General features: G+C 40.3%; 1 protein-coding gene across 2 annotated transcripts in view; it reads left to right on the forward strand.

The window, feature by feature from the left end:
* The first annotated feature begins 19,962 nt into the window (after nucleotides 1-19,962).
* mvb12ba (multivesicular body subunit 12Ba) overlaps nucleotides 19,963-21,607 on the forward strand; it is a 171,043-nt gene continuing 169,398 nt past the window's right edge. The window contains exon 1 of one of the 2 annotated variants that reach the window (XM_060841079.1): nucleotides 19,963-20,190. The gene's annotated coding sequence lies outside the window, so the exon portion shown is untranslated. Of the gene's footprint in view, nucleotides 20,191-20,493; nucleotides 20,538-21,607 lie in introns of those variants that run through there. The other variant, XM_060841080.1, reaches the window with a different exon arrangement.

A 21,607-nucleotide genomic window follows, 5' to 3' on the forward strand; every position in this document is an offset into this window, starting at 1 on the left:
GGTAAGTAACATTTTATTCAATAATGGAATAATTCTGTGCATGATTTAACAGTAATTTTTCAGGCACTTCGGAAAACTTTGAGACAATGAAGTTTGTTGCAAACAATGCTCCAGAATTCGCACATGCTCAGTTAACACTAACTGTTAAATCAGTGCAATACAGTAGAGTCTGTTTGTTACATGTTCTTTTTATTGCAAGAGATAGCATCAATATCTGAAACTTTTTGGAGCTTGTAAATCAGTGTCACGTTGCTGTACAATCAGCTGACAGGATGTGCCTGTGTTCACGAAGAAGGAAGCTGGTTTGTTAGTTGTATTGTGGAAAGTTCTTGCCATGTAGCAATTCAACTATGTCAGTGGATGAATGGAATAATGGTGCTGTTGTAAAGAAATAAGCTCTCTCTTCTCATGAAAATCAATGTGCTATTCTTTTATTGTTTTGTAAGAAGCAATAGAATGTTGCTGAGAGATCAATGAAAAGTGATATTGCTCCAGTCATAGACTCTTCTGTATTTGTCATTGCACTGACTGAGTTGGTTAATTATATTTTTTAACAGGTCTTTATTTTAATTCATATAAAAAAGGCTACCTTCCTACTGTCCATCCCAGTTGAAACCAAATAAAATCCAAAAGAACTGTGGATGCTGGAAATAGAGTCATAGAGTCATAGAGATGTACAGCATGGAAACAGACCCTTCGGTCCAACCCGTCCATGTCAACCAGATATCCCAACCCAATCTAGTCCCACCTGCCAGCACATGGCCCATATCCCTCCAAACCCTTCCTATTCATATACCCATCCAAATGCCTCTTAAATGTTGCAATTGTGCCAGCCTCCACCACTTCCTCTGGCAGCTCATTCCATACACGTACCACCCTCTGCGTGAAAAAGTTGCCCCTTAGGTCTCTTTTATATCTTTCTCCTCTCACCCTAAATTTATGCCCTCTAGTTCTGGACTCCCCCACCCCAGGGAAAAGACTTTGTCTATTTATCCTATCCACGCCCCTCATAATTTTGTAAACGTCTATAAGGTCACCCCTCAGCTTCTGATGCTCCAGGGAAAACAGCCCCAGCCTGTTCAGCCGCTTCCTGTAGCTCAGATCGTCTAACCCTGGCAACATCCTTGTAAATCTTTTCTGAATCCTTTCAAGTTTCACAACATCTTTCTGATAGGAAGGAGAACAGAATTGCATGCAATATTCCAATAGTGGCCTAACCAATGTCCTGTACAGCTGCAACATGACCTCCCAACTCCTGTACTCAATACTCTGACCAATAAAAGAAAGCATACCAAACACCTTCTTCACTATCCTATCTACATGCAATTCCACTTTCAAGGAGCTATGAACTTGCATTTCAAGGTCTCTTTGTTCAGCAACACTCCCTACGACCATACCAGTAAGTGTATAATAAGAAATCAGAGACAAGAACAGAAATTGCTGGAAAAGCGCAGCAGGTCTGGCAGCATCTGTGGAAAAAAAATCAGAGTGAACATTTCGGGTCCAGTGACCCTTTTCAGAACTTGTTTCTGCTCTCCCAGATGCTGCCAGTTCCGGAGCTCTTCTGGCAATTTCTGTTTTTGTTCCAGCAGAAACCAAAACTGGACAAACAGTTAAACTTGCGCAAGGGGCCACACCCACCAAGATCATGTTTATTTTAGAATTTTGTTTTGGTGCCAAAGAAGAGGGAAAGGAAAGGATGCAATCCTCTAAATATGGAGATTGAGCTCTAGCACTATTTCAATCAGAGTAAGTTAGGAAGTTGTTAGATCCTGTCACCTTTCATGGCACCCTGCACCCACTTTGCCCCAATCACACATCTTCTTACCATGTTGTGTGATTTTTATCTTCTTACCAGAGTGCTATAGCTTCCTGTTTAAACCTGTAGTGGTAGTATCTTGCTTTTCGATATTGCCTAGTTGTTCACCTCAGGCTTTGGGCTTCAAGATAAGACCTGTTAACTGGATCCAAGCTTGTCAGTGAATTAGACACATAGCTTTTCCTGAACGGAGATTTTATTGGCAATTTCGTCTTAATCTCACAATTCGTCTCCAGCTTCCAGTCCCAAGTGTTCCCTCTTTATACTCTTTTGAAAATTAAATTAACAAAAATAACCTACTTAGTTAATGAAACACCCTTTAAAGGATCACTGTAAATTACAAGGTGAAATATTAAAGGAAACTTTTCAAATTTAAATTAAAATCCATCCTGAGGGGAGGTAGTGCACTGCAACTCCTATGTGGCCATGTAGTCATGTGACACCCAGTGAGGATATAAGTGTAGAAGTGAAGCAAAAATTCAAGTCCACCAAGCCCCTTTCCACAGTTCACTGCCTGGATTTGATCATGGCCAGACATAGACGCAGACCCACAACGTCGTCCTCTGATCTGCCTGTGACCCCCAACACCAGATGATCAAAGTTCAGAAGTGACTAGGGAGTGATGTAACCAAAAATTCAGGAACAACCCTGTTAAATATCAAAATAAGGCTTTTGGTCTGACACACTCGTTTTCAAGTGTGACGTGACTCCGAGGCTATGGTAAGTACAGGCTACCTGTTAGTCCGTGAACAACCTTCCTTTTCTATAGCACAGTGTTGCTGCATGCAAAGCTCTTTACACCAAAACCCTGATGGCAAAAGGGACAGCTCCAGTGGACAGCGGTTCCCTCTTCCTAACAAAGCATACATTTTTTAAAAAAGTGGTATATTAAACCTCTTTGGCAGGTGAGATTTGAACCAGGGTCGACAGAGACAAGAGCATTACTTCTCAAGAAGCTTCCATATGAATTATTTTCAATCAACTTGTTTTGACATGCTACAACACACCTCTAGCGCAGTACCTTCTAGCCCATAGGTAGGGAAACTATAACTGCATCTGAAGAGGTCCTCCTGTTCCTGATTTATATACACACAATTAATTGATCAATTAACTTCTGTCATCTAGAGTCATAGAGATGTACAGTACATGCTGACCAGATATTCTCAATTAATTTTATCTCATTTGCCAGCATTTGGTCCTTATCCTTCTAAACCCTTCCTATTCATGTACCCATCCAGATGCCTTTCAAATGTTGTAATTGTACCAGTCTCCAACAAATTAACCTGGCAGTTCATTCCATACATGCAGCACTCTGTGCATGAACATGTTGTCCCTTGGCAACATTTTCATCCGCCTCTTAAATTTTTCCCCTCCAGTTTTGGACTCCCCTCCCCTGGGGAAAACAGCTTGACAATTCACCCTATCCAAGCCTCTCATGATTTTATAAACCTCTCTAAGTTCACCCCTCAGCCTCCAACGCTCCAGGGAAAATAGTCCGAGCCTATTCAGCCTCTCCCTATAGCTCAAACCCTCCAACCCTGGCAACTTCCTCATAATTATTTTCTGAACACTTTCAAGTTTAACAACATGTTTCCTGGAGCAAGAGACCAGAATTGAATGCAGTGTTCCAAAAATGGCCTAACCAATGTCCTGTACAGCCGCAACATGATCTCCCAACTCCTACAACGTAGTATAATACTTGTCATTTACATCATTGCTGATGTGGAGCAGTTAGCTGGTTTCTTTGCCTAAAAGACAATGACTTTATTGCAAAATTATTAATTGCGTGCGAAGCTTTTGGAATCTCCTGATAATAAAAGAGGCAGTGTTTAAAAGTAACTCTTTCTTTGTTGCTGGGAAAAGTATGTAGTTGTACCAGAGAACTGAAGTGAGGCGAACCCCACAAGTCCCAGATGACTTATACTGAATGTGGTGTGAAGCCAAAATCAGAGGGAAAAAAGAATTAGCAGAAGTACTTTCAGAAGATCAACCTCTTTCACACTAAAACATTTTCAGGGAAAGTGAGAGGTCTAAGGGTCTTGCTTGCAACCTCCTGACTCCAGTTTAATTTGTTTGTGCATTGAATGACAGCATAGATTCACATGCATGCAGTTCACTGGTCGAACAAATGAATAACGCTGTGGGAATTTCCCATCTAGCTGTTCAAATAGCAGTCATTTACTTGTGCAAATAGTTGAAAGGAATGGCATGTGACATAATGAGAAAGTTAACCTATGCCTCAAGCAGTAATTATCCTTATTTCAGAACATTTTTAAAAAGTATACCATTAATTGTTCTTTTTCATTCTTTCTCATTACATTCTGTCATCTTCGACCATTTTGAGGCATACCTTCATAATCTACTGCGAATATTCATGAACCTTTATCTGGTTCTTTTTATGCAGTCTCACTTTGTGCAAGTAAGATCACAGGATATAACAAAAGATAAGACTGTAGCATTTGCAACAATCTTTAGACAGAGGTTCCGAGTGACTGATCCATCTCAGCCTCCTCCAGTGGTCCCCAGCATCAATATGCCAGTCTTCAGCCAATTCGATACATTTGATGTGCTATCAAGAAATGGAGACACTGCTTACTTCAAGGGCTATAATCCATGACAACATTCTAGTAATAGCAATGAAGACTTGTGCTCCAGACGCTCCCGCGAGCCAACTTGATCCAATTAAGCTACAACACTGGTATCTAGTCAACAATGTGGGAAAATTACCCAGGTATGGCCTGTACACAAAAAAGCAGGTCAAATCCAATCCTGCCAATGATCAATCAGTCTACACTTGATTATCAGTAAAATGAGAGAAGGTGTTATCAACGGTGTTATCAAGCAACACTTTGCTTAGCTGAACCTGATCACTGGTCACCCAGTTTGGGTTTCACCATGGTCTCTCACCTCCTGAGTTCACTACAAACATGGACAAAAGAGCTGAATTCCAGAGTTGTCGGAAAGTGACCGACCTCGACATTAAGGTTGCATTCGACCAAGTGTGGCATCAAGGAGACCTTGTAAAACTGGAATCAATGGGTACTGAAGGAAAACTCTTTTGTTGGTTGGAGTCATACCTGGCACATTGTAAGATGGTTGTGGTCTATCATCTCAGCTCCAGGGCATCTCTGTAGGAGTTCCTCAGGGTAGTGCTCGGCAGAACCATCTTTAGCTGCTTCATCAATGACCTTCCCTCTGTCATAAGGTTAAAAGAGGGAATGGCTTCCAAGGTTTGCTCAATAATCTGCACCATTCACAACTCCTCAGATACTCAAGCAGTTCATGTTCAAATGCAATAAGATCTGCTCATTAACTGGCTTGGGGTGAAAAGTGGCAAGTATTGCGAATACCATACAATGACCACATCCAATGAGAGACAATCTAACCACTGTCCCATGGTATTCAATGGTGTTACTATCACTTAATTCTCCCAATATCAACATCTTGGGGGATATCATTGGCCAGAAACTCAACTGAACCTGCCATATAAATACAATTGCTACAAGAGCAGGTCAAAAGCTAGGAAGAATGCAACATATAACTCACCTCCTGACTCCCCAAAACCTGTCCACCATCTACATGGCACATATCTGAAATGTGATGAAATATTCCCCACTTGCCTGGAAGAGTGCAGCACCAGGAAAACTCACGAAGTTCAACATCATCCAGGACAAAGCAACTGGTTTGATTGGCCACTACATCCATGAACATCCACTCCCACCACCACCAATGCTCAGGTGCAGCAATGTATACTATCTACAAGATGTACTGCCGAAATTCACCAAAATTCCTTAGATAGCACCTTCCAATCCCAAAACCACTTCCATCTAGAACCACAAGGGCAGCAGTTACATGGGAACACCATCACCTGCAAGTTCCCCTCAAACTCACTCACCATCCTGATTTGGAAATATATTGCTGTTCTTTCACTGTTGCTAGGTTAAAGTCCTGGAATTCCTTAGCATTATGAGTCTACCTACAATGCCGGTGGACTGCAGCAGTTCAAGAAGGCAGCTCACCACCACCTTCTCACAGCTAACTAGGGATGGGCAACAAATGCTAGTCGATCCAGCTACACCAATGACCCACAAGAAATTTTTTTAAAAAGTGAGTAGCATCCCTGCTTCTAAGCCAAAACCTCCAGGTTCAAGACCCCTCCAACATTTGATGGTCAGAGAAAGTTGATTATCAACCTACAAATCTTTCCAATATGCCTCTGGTGGAGTAGAAGGCTCTCCTGGTCAGCTATGTTTGATGCAATGTGGTGCCCCTTAAGCAACAGCCCGATGACCAGTTCCAGGAAGCTTAACCATAGGAAAATGGAGATAAGTATGTGTTCTTTTCTACCTCATGTGCCACTAGACTTGGGAAGGGGAAAAAAAAAGATAAAGTATCTGCAAAAGGTTCATATTCTTAATGTGGCATCATTATTGAACATTAGTCAACATGTTAATGATATTGGAATTACATTCATATTTCATAAATTTGATGTTTGGGAATGATGAAACTGCACTGTATGTTCAAGTTAGAATATAAACAGGAATTAAAGCCTATTTAAGTGTGAATAGCACCAGATTAAGATACCCTCATCCACTTAGATCCCTTTCTGTGTACTTTCAGTGCAACATGGACCAAAAAGCCAGCTTAAGGTTGGATTTGGAATAAAAGTTCACAGTGCAGGTGACCCCCACCTCCACCCCCTTTGCCCCAACCCCTGCACCTTACCTGATTGTAAACGAGTAAAAAATATCTGGGAGCGAAGTGGTGAGCTGCATTCTTGAATCGCTGCAGTCCATGTGCTGTAGGAATACCCACAATGCTTTTAGGGAGGTGGTTCCAGGGTTTTGACCCAATGATACTGAAGGAACAGTGATATATTTCCAAGTCACAGTGGTAAGTGGCTTGGAAGGGTCTTGCAGGTGGTGGTGTTCCCACTTATCTGCTGCCCTTGCCCTTCTGATGGTAGTAGTTGTGGGTTTGGAAGGTGCTGCCTAAGGAACTTTGATGCATTTCCGCAGTGCACCGCATAGATAGTAGGCACTACTGCTAGTGAGCATCACTGGTGGTGGGAGTGGATGTGGTGCCAATCAAGTGACTAATTTTGCCCTGGATGATGTCAACCCTTTTGAATGATGTTGGAACTGCTCCCATTTAAGCATGTGTGGAGTATTCCATCACACTCCTGACCTGAACCTTTCAGAAGGTGGATAGGCTTTGTGGAGTCAGGAGGTGAGATTCTGGTTGCAGTACTCCTAGTGTCTGATCTGCTCTTATAGTCATTGTATATATATGGCTAGTCCAGTTCAGTTTCTGGTTAAGGATAATTCTCAGGATATCAATAGTGGAGAATTCAATGAAAACATTCAATGTCAATGGGTGATAGTTAGTCAAGGGGTGATCTCTTGTTTGAAATGGTTATGCCTGGTACTTGGCTTATGCTCGAAACGTCGAATTCTCTATTCCTGAGATGCTGCCTGGCCTGCTGTGCTTTGACCAGCAACACATTTGCAGCTGACATAAATATTACCAAGCCAAACCTGGCTATTGTCTAGGTCTTGCTACATTTGAACATGGACTTCTTCAGAATCCAAGGAGTCACAAATCCATGGTACCAAACATTGTGCAATTATTAGTGAGCATCCCCATGTCTGACTTTATGGTAGAGAGAAAGTCATTGCTGAAGTAGCTGATGATGTTAGGGACTAGGACACCAGCCTAAGGTTCTCCTGCCGTGATGATCTGGAGCTGAAATAACTGCCCTCCATCAATCACAACAGACTTCTCCTGTGAATCCGACCAAGGGGGAGTAATCCCCTGATTGCCATTGACACTAGCTTTGTTAGTGCTCCTTGATTCCACCTGAGATTGCTGCTCTTGAGATCCTACTTTTATATTTCCTTCCTAAGTACTTGAACTCTGCTTTCAAGGTCTCATTTCTCTTCCTACCTATGTTGTAGCTACCAATGTGAACCATGACTTCAGTCTGATTGTCCTCCCCAAGAAAGATGTCCTACAGCTACTCTGTGTCATCCTTGATTCTGGCACCAGGAAGGCAACATACCATCCAGCAGTCACATTTGTTGCCGCAGAAATACCTGTCTGATTCTCTGACTGTGGAATTCACTTTCCTATTGCCCTTTTATTCTTCTTTCTCTCCATTGTACAGCTAAGAAGCCATTCATGCCAATGATGTCACTGGTTGCACATCCATGAGAAACTATCACCTACATTAGTATCTAAAGCAGAATACGGATTGTCAAGCCTGATATATTCAGAGGTCACCTCTCCAACTGTCTGGTTTTCTAAGAATATCTACCGGATATTCCTTCTCTGTTTGTACTCTTCTAAACCGTGATGTGACCACCTCCTTATGTGTGCTATCCAAGTAGCCCTCAACCTCACAGGTGCAGCAGTGACTCCAACTGTTGCTCAGTTTCTGAAACTTGGAGCTCAAGCTTGTGCAGTGGTGACATTCCTGCTGATATGTTTGTCTGAACACATGGTATGTTCATGACTTCACACATAGCACAGGATGTGTACGCCACTCTGCTGACTTTTCATCTCATAACTTTGAAAACTATTTGTTACCCTTAGAATAAATGTATACTTATATGAAATCTTAGAAGTAATCTAACTTCATATACGTTAACTTTATTTTAGTTTACTTTGACTTGATTTAACTTTACCTCCTTTTTATTAATGTTCCTTACTGAGAATTGAGTAGAATCACAGAATCCCTCCAGTGCAGATAGAGGCCATTTCACCTTTGAGTCTGCACTGACCCTCCAAAGAGCACCCCAGCCTGTCCCATAACCTGCACTTACTATGTCTAATCCACCTAGCCTGCACATCATTGGGGAGACTGGACGCTTTCTCGCAGAGTCTTTTAGGGAACATCTCTGGGACACCTGCACCAATCAACCCCACTGACTCGTGGCCGAACATTTCAACTCCCCCTCCCACTCTGCCGAGGACTTGCAGGTCCTGAGCCTCCTCCACCGCCACTCCCTCACCATCCGACACCTGGAGGATGAACGCCTCATCTTCCACCTTGGAACACTTCAGCCCCAGGGCATCAATGTGGACTTCACCAGTTTCCTCATTTCCCCTCCCCCCACCTACCCTAGTTCTAACCTGCCAGCTCAGCACCATCCCCATGACTTGTCCTACCTGCCAATCTTCCTTCCCATCTAACCGGTCCACCCTCCTTTCCGACCTATCACCTTTATCCCCACCTCCATCCACCTATTGTACTCTTGGCTACTTTCTCCCCAGCCCCATCCCCCTCCCATTTATCTCTCCACCCCAGAAGCTCCCTACCTCATTCCTGATGAAGGGCTTTTGTCCAGAACGTCCATTTTCCTGCTCCTCGGATGCTGTCTAATCTGCTGTGCTTTTCCAGCACTACTCTAATCTAGACTCTGATCTCTAGCATCTACAGTCCTCACTTTTGCCTAGCACATTTGAATGGCCAATCTCCCTAACTGACACATCGTTGGATTGTGGGAGGAAATCAGAGCACCTGGAGGAAACTACACAGACATGGAGAGAATATACAAGCCCCACAGAAACAGTCACCTGAGGCTGGAATCGAACCCAGTTCTCTGGTGCTGTGAGGCAGCAGTGCTAACCACTGCCACTGTTCTGCCAAAAGGTAGCTACCACACCTTTTTTCTAGTTTTAAGCTACTAAAAGAGAATTAGCTGCAGCTTTTCATCGACCATTAAACTTCCTATTAGGTCTCTCTGGGACTTTTCTTACACACTCACTCCTGAGGAGACATGTCTCCTGTAGTCCCAGGTATCTCTTCTCCCTGAAAGTGAATGAAGGAAATGGGTTGTTCAATATATTACCTCTTTTCAATATTCTCAGTTGAATGGTCTCACAAGATACACTATTTGTACTGTTAAAAACCATAATCAGTAAATATAAAGTGATCTGCCAAGAACTCAGAGCAGCATAGTGGCTCAGCGGTTAGCACTGCTGTTTCACAGCACTAGGGACCCGCGTTCGATTCCAGCCTTGGGTGACTGTATGTGGTTTGCACATTCTCCCCGTGTCTGCATGAGTTTCCTCCCATAGTCCAAAGATGTGCAGGTTAGGTGAATTGGCCAAGCTATATTGCCCATAGTGTTCAGGGATGTGTAAGTTAGTTGCATTAGTCAGGAGAAATGTAGGGTAATGGGTTTGGGTGGATACTCTTTGGAGAGTCAGTGTGGACTTGTTGGGCTGAAGGGCCTGTTTCTACACTGTAGGAATTCTAATTTTCGATTGCCATGTCAAATCCATGTAGTAATTGATCATGCATGATAACAATGTAAATGGTTAATATTGTAAATAAACTTCAACATCTCTGTGTCAATAAGGACCCATGTCTCTGCAGTGTATATTACATGGACTAACCATATCTAAAACCACAAAGTACATTGTGTAGTTCAATATTGTGTGCCAAATGGCTACAATTTAGCAGTGACTATTTTTAAGAGATTGGTGAAGTTGCCCCAGAGCTACCCCAATCAAAGTCACTTTTTTATGACTTGAATCATAGATCTATGACTCTATATGTCTATAACAACATCGTGAAGCTATTAGTGGGACTACTCATAGGAGCCATTGCAACTCTGGCAGCTATTTGCATGTCTGAGGTTTCTCCTGCAGATTCAGTTGGTGTTGACTAAGTAACACACAGCTGTTGCTGTACAACTGTGTTAACTATAGAATGACACTAAATCCATTCACACCATGAATCATTTACCAGTCACAGTCAGAATATATTCTGATTTAGCTTTGTTGCTAGACCCATGAAGTTGAAATGCCAAAGCAACTCAGCAGGGTCCACAGTCATTGTAGAAATCTGCTCATGAGCCGCTAAAGTTTTATCAAGCAATCCCACTACCTCTTCAGCATCCATGATAAGTGGTTCTCCTGAGTATGAGCTGCAGGCAAATACTTCATTTGGCCATATAAATTTAGACTAATAACAGACATGGAGAGTGTTGCTTCCAATTGCACATGACAGTACAGCCTTTTTCTGCTTCTGGAAAACAATAATTGCTGCGTGATTCGTATATAATTTGTGAGAGGGAGCTTTTCTCCTATCACATCCACTCTCTCCCGATTACAGCTGCTGATTGATTCTTTCATTCTATCTTGTAAATTCTTGCAATTGAATCCCCACTGTGGTTTTAGTATATCTGTTATCTCTGACCCATATTCGTTAATCTTAATTGCAGCTTGCTTGATTAATTTGCAATTATTTTATTGGAGTCATAGAGTCATAGAGATATACAGCACGGAAACAGCAACTCAAACTTTACTAACCACACCTCCCTTTGTTGCGATACTGATTTGATCAGTCCAGTTCATTGTAAGTGTCTGTTTGTTAGGTGCAAGTTCTCCTAAGTTCATCAGTTCGAGGCACTTTAATCTCTTTCATGAAAACCCCATGCTCTTTGTATTACAACCAGCTGGCACACAATATATTGAAAAATATACAGAATGAATCATCTTACAGTTATAATTTTCATATTTTACTGCTGGCATGGTGTTGGGGGAGGGGATGTGGGTGGAATGTTGAATCTTTGATGTCCTTGGGGATTGACTTCTTCTGGTTTTGTGTGGAATGACAGGAAGCATATGGTGAGCGCATTGTTATGCAGGTTGCAATCACATGAACATTATATGCTTTTTATATCGTTTTACAATTGTTGAATATTCTATTTGTTATTGTAAGCAAGCACGATCAGACAAACTCAACCAGATCTGCTTTCATTTTGTACACTTGGTATGTGTCCCAGGCCTACTCTGAATTCTCAACCTATAATTTTTAATGGCATCTCCTCAAAATGGGTACAGTTTCTGCTTGTGCTCACCTATTAAGGAGGCTTGTGTCTTATTAAGAACTGCTTTTCTTTACTGCAAACCACCAAGAATATTTTTCCAGCTGCATGAAGATGAATTCACTATGTGCAGAATAGTCTCAAACGTCCTGCGCTTGTTACTGAACTTACTTTGTATGTTCTTGGAAGTGACTCCATCCCTATTGTTTCTAATGCAAGATTAGCAATCTTGCTTTCCTTTAAGTTTTGTAGAATCCCTACAGTGCGCATAGATGTCATTTGACCCATCGGGTCTGAACCTCCCCTCCAAGGAACATCCCACCCAAACTCACCCTTATACTCATAATCTTTACTTAGCATGGCTAATCCACCTAAGCTGCACATCGTTGGACCATGGGGGGAAACTGGAGCACCCAGTGGAAACTCATACAGATACAAGGAGAAAGTGCAAGTCACCAAAGGCTGGAATCGAAGCTGGGTCCCTGGCACTGTGAGGCGACAGTGCTAATCACTGTACCACCCCATTCTAAACAAAAACTTCAAATCTCAATGTTGGATTGGTTCAATTTTCATCAGTTGTGCATTTCCAGGTAGTTTTTATACTATTTCACTTGAACGTGTGAACAAGATGCAGCAGTAAACCAATAGGTTCCTCATCCCTGCTGTGCCATTTAATGAGACCATTGTTGAACTGATTGTAGCCACAGGTTCACATTCCCTTGTGTACAATGATAAATTTTCATCCTTTGCTTATCAAGAATCTATTCACCTCTTCCTGAAAAATATTTGAAGTCTCTGCTTCCCTTGCCTTTTCATTAAAAAACCAAAGATCCATGACCTTATGTCGTCGCCTCTATTTAAAATGGCTGACTGCATATTTTTAAATCATGGTCCCGAGCTCTACACTTTTCCAGAAGAGGAAACTTTCTCACAACATATACCCAGTCAAGACCCTTTGGGACTTATACGTTTCAGTCCTTCTTCTAAACTCCAGCAGATACAAGCCTACTGTGTCAGTCTTTTCTCATAAGACAACCCACCCAGTTCAAGTATTAGTCTAGTAAACCTTCTTTGAACTGCTTCCAGCATATTTACATCCCTCCTTAAGTAAGGATTAATTATGTTTTTAATTATTTTGGATTAAGTATCCTGTTTGTTAATGTACTGAAGCAAATATGGTGAAGTGGATGCTCAGCCAGTGATCATTATAACTGATGGGAGTGTCTCTTCATTTGAGTGCTATTTGTAACACACTCAATTTGGTTGAAAGCTGCAAAGTACTCAAAAATGTTCAAAAAGGAAGGAAAATCCTATTTAATGTGCACTAAGTGTAATTTAATCATCACAGAGTATTTTGTAACTGCCAATTCAGTTTCAGGATGACTTTAGCTTGAAGATTTTCAGCAATGCTGTGAGTCAGTTCATACATTTTAGGCTATAGCACTAGGTTTTATGTCTTGGGAAAGGATTATATCATTGTGTATCCCAAAAGGGTTCACATTGCCATCATATAAACAATTGCACCAAGCTAATAGTCCTCTGAGGGAAGCAATTAAACTCAGGAAGTTATTGCTTATTCTTATGGGTGATCAGACTACAAATAAATTTAACTTTCTATAATTGAATTAATAACTAATCGTTATAAAAGAATGATATGCCTTCACTTAGCTGAATTCTGAGGAAACTCACTGTCATCAGCATATGCCAAATAAAAATGCATGTTATTAATGCATTCACATATCTGTTCTGTACATTTGACAGCATAGTTGCATATTGATTCTGGATTTGGTTTCTGCTGGTTTCCTGCTTTACACATGCTACCAAGCTTGTTATTCCCAATATAGTATCTTTGTTTTTCATGTCTTCACAGGTGCAGAGCTCTGTCATGAAACTAAACATAAAACGGCAGCTTCACTTTTTAATATTCTTCACCACGTACTCACCATGTGGTAAGCTGACTATTATTATTTGAGATATTCAAAATGATAAAAGTTTCCGAGAGAACAGATTGTGAAAGATTGCTTCTGCTGGCTAGCAGTGAGTTACAAATAGTATAGAATTAGAGTCATCATTAACAGAGTGAGTTGAAAGTTAGAATTTCTGCACACCAAATTATTTTGTATATTGGAATATTTTATCCCAAAGAATAATTGAGGCAATGACTGTAACAGCGTTTTTAAAAAGTCTGATAAGAATTTTAAAATATGAAAGCAATGAGGAAAGAACAGGGAAATGGAAATGGAGTAGATATTTAACTCTGTATCACTTACCTTCTTTGGAAGTTCATTTCACATTCTTACTATCCTCCTGGAGAATAAAGGTCTGTCCAAAGCTATAATGTGCAGGATTTGATGAAATAGAACACAATTCATAGTTTTAAAAATTAAAGCAACATTATCAGTAAGGTATCAACAGGGTGAATGAATGCATCTTAGCATAATTTTTCAAGGAATACCTAATATTGTCAAACTTTTGCCATCAAATTTCTGAAATAATTGAAATATCAGTACATTATTTTTGTTGCCAAGTACTACGACAAAAATGTTTCTGTAGCCATAAAATTAGTTTTTTTTAGCTGGCCATCTTTGGATTAGATTTTAAAACAAGGTTCTGTCTGCCTGTTCAGATGAACATTAACAATCGCAAGGCACAATTAGAAGAGGAGTAGTGAACTTCTCCTGATGTCCCAATAAGTATTCATCCTTCAGGAAACATCGGCAAAACAGATGAATTGATTGTCTATTTCACTGTAGTTTGAAGGAACTTTGCTGTGCACAAATCAACACTGTAAAATGCACAGAGGATATAGAAAAGCCCTAAAGAAATGCAATTAAATTATTCATTCATAGTTGACATCATTTTTGAGCAGTTAGCAAAGATGGGTGACACTTGCAGGGTGCCTCTCCATAAATAAATGTATGAAAAGCAATCCATTAGACAAAGCTTTGGATATGCTGCCTTGTTATTCTTGACTTCTCTTAAAATCTCATCAGTACTTAATTTTTATAATAATAGATATCAATACTGTAAAGAGGCACAACTATTATTGAAAAATGTTTTTCAAAACCTTTTCTCCTGTGTTGGTGGAACAGTAACATGATGCTGCCTCTCATGCCAACGAATCATTGTACTGCTGCGCATGACTTCATCAATATAAAAATAGCACCAGGTGTGCTGACTGCTTTTTCTCTGGGGATCAACACATTGCTTCTATTGTTTGCCCAAATGCAATAAGCAATGCTTCACAGTTCACCACAGAATAATGATGCTGGTATAATTGTAACTTACCTTGAAAAACTGAAAAGGAACTCATTGGCACCACAAAACAGTCTGCTGAAGAATGCTTGTGACATTGCAATTCTTCTGATTTTGATATTTTTATCCTTCCAAGAAAACACTACATGATTTACTTTCATGTTGAGATCATACTCACTTGAAATTGTCAATTTCTTGAACAAACTAAAATGAATGAATAAACATGGATTTATTCAGCATGTTTTATCGTCAAAGGAGATAAATACAGATTTACAGGATTTCATGTTAATACAACTCAACTTGGGTTAAACATATTTTTATGACCAGCTTAGTGAGTTTTCTTACCTTGGTGTATCATTTTTGGTAGTTGCTGACTCAAAACTGAATTCTTTGGAATGTCTGCACATCACGAGTGTAAATTTGTGAAAATTTCTAGAAATTTCTGAAATGTTTGCTGGTTCATTTGAGTAATGTGTGTACATTCATCTATCTACATATATTATATACTGATTACTATCTCACCCAATGTGCAGATTCTCTGTCATGAGTAAGCATCTTCAGTTTGGATGCCATTGCGTTTAAGCTACAACAATAGCGCAAAGCCTTTCAAATTGATGTGAGTGATGTGGGTGTTGGTGCTGTACTTCTGCAAGAAGATGACGAGATGATAGAAAGACCTATTGAATACCTTTCCATAAAACTGAATAATCATCAATAGAAATATTCCACAATTGGGAAGGAGACCTTGAGTTTGGTGTTGGCGTGGCAACATTTCAACATTTATGCTGCCAGCAATGTGTCTGAGACAATTGTATACACTGATCATAACCCCTTAAAGCTTTTAGAAAAATGTAAGGTTAAAAATACCAGACTGTTTAGGTGCAGCCATCCACTTTAAAAATTATACACATGGCAGGACGAAAGAATGTAATTGCTGACACGTTGTCACAACTTTGATGAAGGTGTTTGGTGACGGGAAAAAATGGAGCGTAATCAACTGAAGTAGTAAATGTTTGCATGCTTACAGTCAATGTAATGTATATGTATTGTCATGTATTAATAACGTAACACAAAAGGTTTTGAAAATGAAGCCATCTTTGTATATTAATGGTTCATTTTTTAAAAGAGAAGAGGTGTAATGATACTATAACTTTAAGAGGAGTATTTTGTTCTTTTTTGTAACAAAGAGATTTTGAGACAAAAGTGCTGAGTGGTCCACTCAAAGCCAATAAAGCTAGCTTGTGATTCCTGTTTTTTTTAAATGTTTGAACAATAGAAACTGCCTGAATGGGTGGCTAAAGCTCCCATAGAACCAAGATTCTTAGTTTAGCTTTCAGTAGCAGTTGGGGACTTGAAGCTGGACCTGGGGGCTCTTTCTTCTTTCTCTGTTACAGCTAACAGCTGGGGGTCTCTTCTTGTTGCTAGAATTGCATGTGAGACTATCTATTTTACTGAATTTTCCTTTGCCAATGGTGTACTTATGAGACGTTACTATTTTGGAACACTTAATGAGTAGTTCATAATTTTGTTAAGTATTTCAATAGAGTTATAGTTAAGTCAATTTTTCAATTCCACTTTTATTTTGTCTATATTTTAACAATAGTGCCTGGTAGTTTGAACAAATGAATTGTACTTGGAATGTAACACCTGGCATTTGGCATTAAAATAAGAAAACATTATTGTCTAGGTACTTCCTTGACATGTTTTCCGCAGGTTTAGTCTGGCCCATAACATCGTGCTCAATTGGATAAAGTTGTAATCCATCCATAACTCGGTGTTTGGCATAACTCAATCTCTGTACATGTGTTCTCTTACAGCAAAACAGAACATAAGTGAAGCTGCCTTCACAGGCTTCATGGTATGTTATACATTGTGTTACAAGTGGATCATATTATATTATACAAATAAAGAATACACTGATGTAAATTTAAAGCAGCAATTTCATTGCCAGATTTAGAAAATTGCTGTAAACCAAGCTTTGGTCCTATGGTTTATGACATAATTGAAATCTCTTGATAAGATTACAACCTTCTAATTTACTTGCAGTCAGGCATTATCACATATCCGCAGTATAAAGTTATAATCTGAATAATACAACTGTGAAATCTAAGTGCCAACATTTTATTTTAACAAGTTATAAATGGAGCAACAGCTGCTTGGAATGCATTCTGCTACCCCAACAATTTTCTCTTCTAACTTCAATACTAGCTTAGCTGACGGATTTTAATATTTTACTTTTGATATCTATCTTTCTGTGCTTTCTCTGATTTTGAGTTAGCTGTGATTTTTTAGGTTGAAGTTTGCAGTTAGAAGTGTGAATATTCCAATTCTAAATCTACTGTTGCCCATTGAGACCTGCCATTAATCTTTCCACTTCCCTTTTTTCTTCTTATTTTCAGGATTAATTTGGTTTCTTGTTGCCCCCTATTGCTCCCGTTCTCCCCTATGCCCCTCCTCCCTCCAACTTGAGTTTTAAGGCAATCATGTATTTGGAGCCATGTTGAGAAACTATTTCAGTCTGCTAATATTAATGTTACACAGGGGAGCCAGATTGCAAGCATTCTTATTTCTAATAAGTTTGTGAATTTCTAACAAATTGTGAAGGGGTGGCATGGTGGCTCAGTGGTTAGCACTGCTACCTCACAGCACCAGGATCCCAGGTTCAATTCCAGCCTTGGGTAATTGTCTGTGTGGAGTTTGCATATCGTCTTCATGTCTGTGTGGCTTTCCTCCGAGTGCTCCGGTTTCCTCCCACAGTCCAAAGATGTGCATCTGTCAGAAGGAAATGGGTCTGGGTGGGTTACTCTTCAGAGGGTAGGTGTGGAGTGGTTGGGCCAATAGGCCTGTTTCCACACTGTAAGGAATCTAATCTAGCCTTCGTTCACCCAGCCAAAACAACCACAAGTTAAAGGAGAGGCAATGTAGCTCAGTGGTTAGCATTGCTACCTCACAGCTCCAGGGACCCAGATTTGATTTCAGCCTTGCGTGGCTGTCTGTGTGGAGTTCATTGTACGATTGGACTCTCTGTAGAGACATACAGCATGGATGCTGCCCCTTAAGTGGCTATAGAGGGTAGACACTGTCACACAGCTCCTTCTGGAATAGGCCTTTGCAAAGGAAGTGTGGAGAGAATGCAGTAGTTTTTGTCGAAGTTCATCCCGAGCAACTCCATGATGCAGGACTCTGAGTCCTACGGACTATTCCCTGGGATGTACACTGAGACAAACATCGATTGAGCCTGGAGGTCCATCAACTCAGTGAAAGACATTCTGTTTTGTCCGATATTTGTTGGTCTTCCAGATCAAGGAGTTTACCTTGACTGAATGTTGCAAACTGAGAGAAAGTGAGGACTGAAGGTTCTGGAGATCAGAGTTGAGAGTGTGGCACTGGAAAAGCACAACAGGTGAGGCAGCATTTGAGGAGCAGGAGAATCGATATTTTGAGCATAAGCCCTTCATCAGGAATTCCTGTGTTGCAAACTGACACATCCTAAGGTCCGGGACTATGCGCTGAGGGACAGACTAAAGCTCGGGTAGCGGCTGCCAAGGCGCAGTGGGGAAAAAATACCATCTAAAGTCTTTCTGATGAAGTTCAGAGTGGGCTTTTTTTCAGTTATCGAACTGGTGCTTCAAATTTATGTAAATAAAGTCTTGTACAAGTAAGAGATGCCTTTGGCTTGTTCGTTGGTTAGTCAAACTCCAATGTTTGTTTGTTTCTTCTTATGCTATTATACAGGCTATGTATGTATGTAAAGATATTTTATGAATAAAGTATATTTTTGAAATAAAAAATTAGCTGTCTGTGTGGAGTTTGCACATTCTCCCTGCTTCTGTGCGGGTTTCCATTGGATGCTTTAATTTCCTCCCACAGTCCAAAGATGTGCAGGTTATGTATATTGGTCGTGCTAAATTGCCCCAGAATATGCAGGCTAGGTGGGTGAGCCATGGTATGTATGGGATTACAGGGTCTGGGTGGGAGACTCTTCAGAGGAGTGATGCAGACTTGATGGACCAAGTGGCCTCTTTCTGTACTGTAGGACTTCTAAAATGGGTCCTCATAATTTTCAGACTCCGGCCTATTTTCATCCAAGCATGTTGCTTACATTTTTAAAAGTTGTTTTTTTCATTCTTATTTAATCACAGATTTTATGTCTAACATTATTTTGGAATTGCCAGATCTCTAGTTAGAGTCACATTTACGTACATTCCTTAACTCAAATCTTTAACCAAAAATAAAAACCTTTTTTTGTTTTGATTTAGCTTTTATGGGTGCCTTTGTAGAGTTATTTGGCCAACCTGCCGACACATTGTTATCAGTGAGATTGATATATATCATCAAAGAATGAAACTCCTTGCAAAACCCTGAATAAAATCTGATAATTGGGGCTTCTTTTATTTTTAGAGTGATACGTTGATTCAACTGTTAAACCAAATAAATATGCACCTGCTGAGTCTCATTCACTTTGTAAATGTTATCAGGTTTGAAATAAACATAACTTAATGTGGTTAAATCAGCAATATAATAAACAAAATTCATTTTGAGCTAATTTATGAGTTATGCACAAAAAACGTTCTGAGTGCAGGAAACTCGTACTGTGCAGCTGGGGGAGATGGCATTCAACATAAAGGAAAATGAAAGACTTGCACAATCACGAGATATTCTGAAGTGTTTTAGTGTGTTTTGAAATGCAGTCACTGTTGAAGGAAACACAGAAGCCAATTTGCGCCGAGCAAGCTCTCACAAATGACCTGATTTTTGTTTTGTGTGACCTTGATCAAGGGATAAATACCGGCTGGGGCACACTGGGCAGAACTAGTGACCGATTCCTCGGGGTGGTTCTGTGAAACCTTTGATGCCCCCTGAGAGGTCAGACCCTGGGATCAAGATGTCAAGGGGCGCGGAAAGTGTTGGTAAGCTGGTGGGCCAGGTGAGAGTGCCACTGAAAGCCACAGAACAGGGTGGGGAATGGGTTAACGTGGGTCAACCAGGCTTTGATAGGAGTCTCTGCAAATGTGCATCAGTCCTCCCTGTGGGTGTGTGGGTTGATTGACAGTTGAGCTGGTGCTGCTCTGGGAGGGGAGACAGTGCAGGCTGCAGGGCTGGGGAATCCGGCTCCTTTAATTCGGATGTTAAAAGCCGCCGCTGTTTTATTTGCTGAAGATTCTGAGAGAGAGAGACTGACAGACAGGGAGATAACCTGGGTTCCCCCTCCCCTCCTTTCCCTTAGCCAACCCTAGGCTTTGTCCTGAGTGTCGGTTTGTTTGTTTTTTAATTTTGGTAAGGATTTACCCTCCTCGTTTATGTTGATCGTTTCGTTTTCCTCTTTTTTTTGTGCTTCTGGCTGCGTTTCTGTCGGCTCCTTCGCTCCTGTCCGGGCGGGCCCGCTGTAGCGCTGCTGCTGGGTCGCCCGGTGCACGGCTTCACGCAAGCCCGAGGATTTGAGGCCTAGTGTGGGAGTTTGGGGGGTGTGTGTATATTGGGGGAAGGGAAGGCTGCACCTTCATTCAGTCGTGCCTTTGTGTTTTTTAAAAAACATTAATTAATTATTTATTGGGGAGGGGGGGTGGGTGGCCATGAAAAGCTGTTTTTGTGTCAGACGGAGAGACGAGGTGCCGCAATTAACAGTTAAGTTTATTTTTTGTTTATGGGGGGGGGGAGAAGCAAAAGTTTCACTGGGTTACACAGGGCTGGACGTTCACTGTGAAGTGGATTTTCTTTTTTCAAGGAGATTTATGGCATTTAAATATCTGTATTTGTAATGCAGTGAATGCTGGATTAATGCAGGGAAGAGAGGCTCCAGGCCTTTAATCAATTTATTGTTTGAATTTCACTCCTCCTGTCCACAGCCAGATCTAATGTTTTATTTTTCTCTCTCCATTGTGGTTCCTCTTGACAATAGGAAGCATTTTAATGTAGTGTCCCAATATTTGCCATCGTGTATCTTTACACTTGCATCTTACTGAACCTGGCCAATCCTGATATACAGTTTTTTTTATTGCAGTTAAATGTTGGGAATCATTCGATTTCTTTCTGAAAGGCCTGGCTTTGTTTGAACAATTCATGAATTGATATTCTATACTTGCTCAGTGGTTACAGTATCATTTTATTAATTTCTTGAAATCTAGGAATTAAGTTCAACCCTGCATAGTGCAGAATAAAGCTTATCACTGTAAAATTTCAGATTGGCTTTGGGGAAATCTTTCTTTTAGCACACAATAGTTTAGTTATACTCATGGGTTTTTTGTGACAAATACTTGGAGCATGCAGTTCATTGTATATGAAAAAAATTGCAAATTTCTCATAGATCTAACTTCTAATCTGCTATGCTACTAGTTTGGTAATGATGGTGTCTTGTCTAAAATATAATATGCTGCGTATGTTTTTGAGAATGGTGTCAGCAGCATTTTAAATTATGTTTACAAGCATTTTTTAAAAGTGTATTAGACATTTCTTAGATCATTTTTCTTTGCAAACCAGTTTTTAAGTCTTCAGTTTCTTAAATATGGAAGACTTGTGCATTTCTTATGAAACACTTTTCATATCAAAGTTATGTTTCATAAAATATTTAATCAGCATCTATTTTCATGAAATGTTTTGGAAAGATCAGATGTTATAAGATGAAATGAAGTCTGGAATAATTTTCTCTCGTATTGAAGATCATTCTTGTTGGAACATGCGCAAAATACTACAAGTG

This window comes from Hemiscyllium ocellatum, chromosome 21 (genome assembly GCF_020745735.1).
Source record: "Hemiscyllium ocellatum isolate sHemOce1 chromosome 21, sHemOce1.pat.X.cur, whole genome shotgun sequence".
Classification (NCBI taxonomy): domain Eukaryota; kingdom Metazoa; phylum Chordata; class Chondrichthyes; order Orectolobiformes; family Hemiscylliidae; genus Hemiscyllium; species Hemiscyllium ocellatum.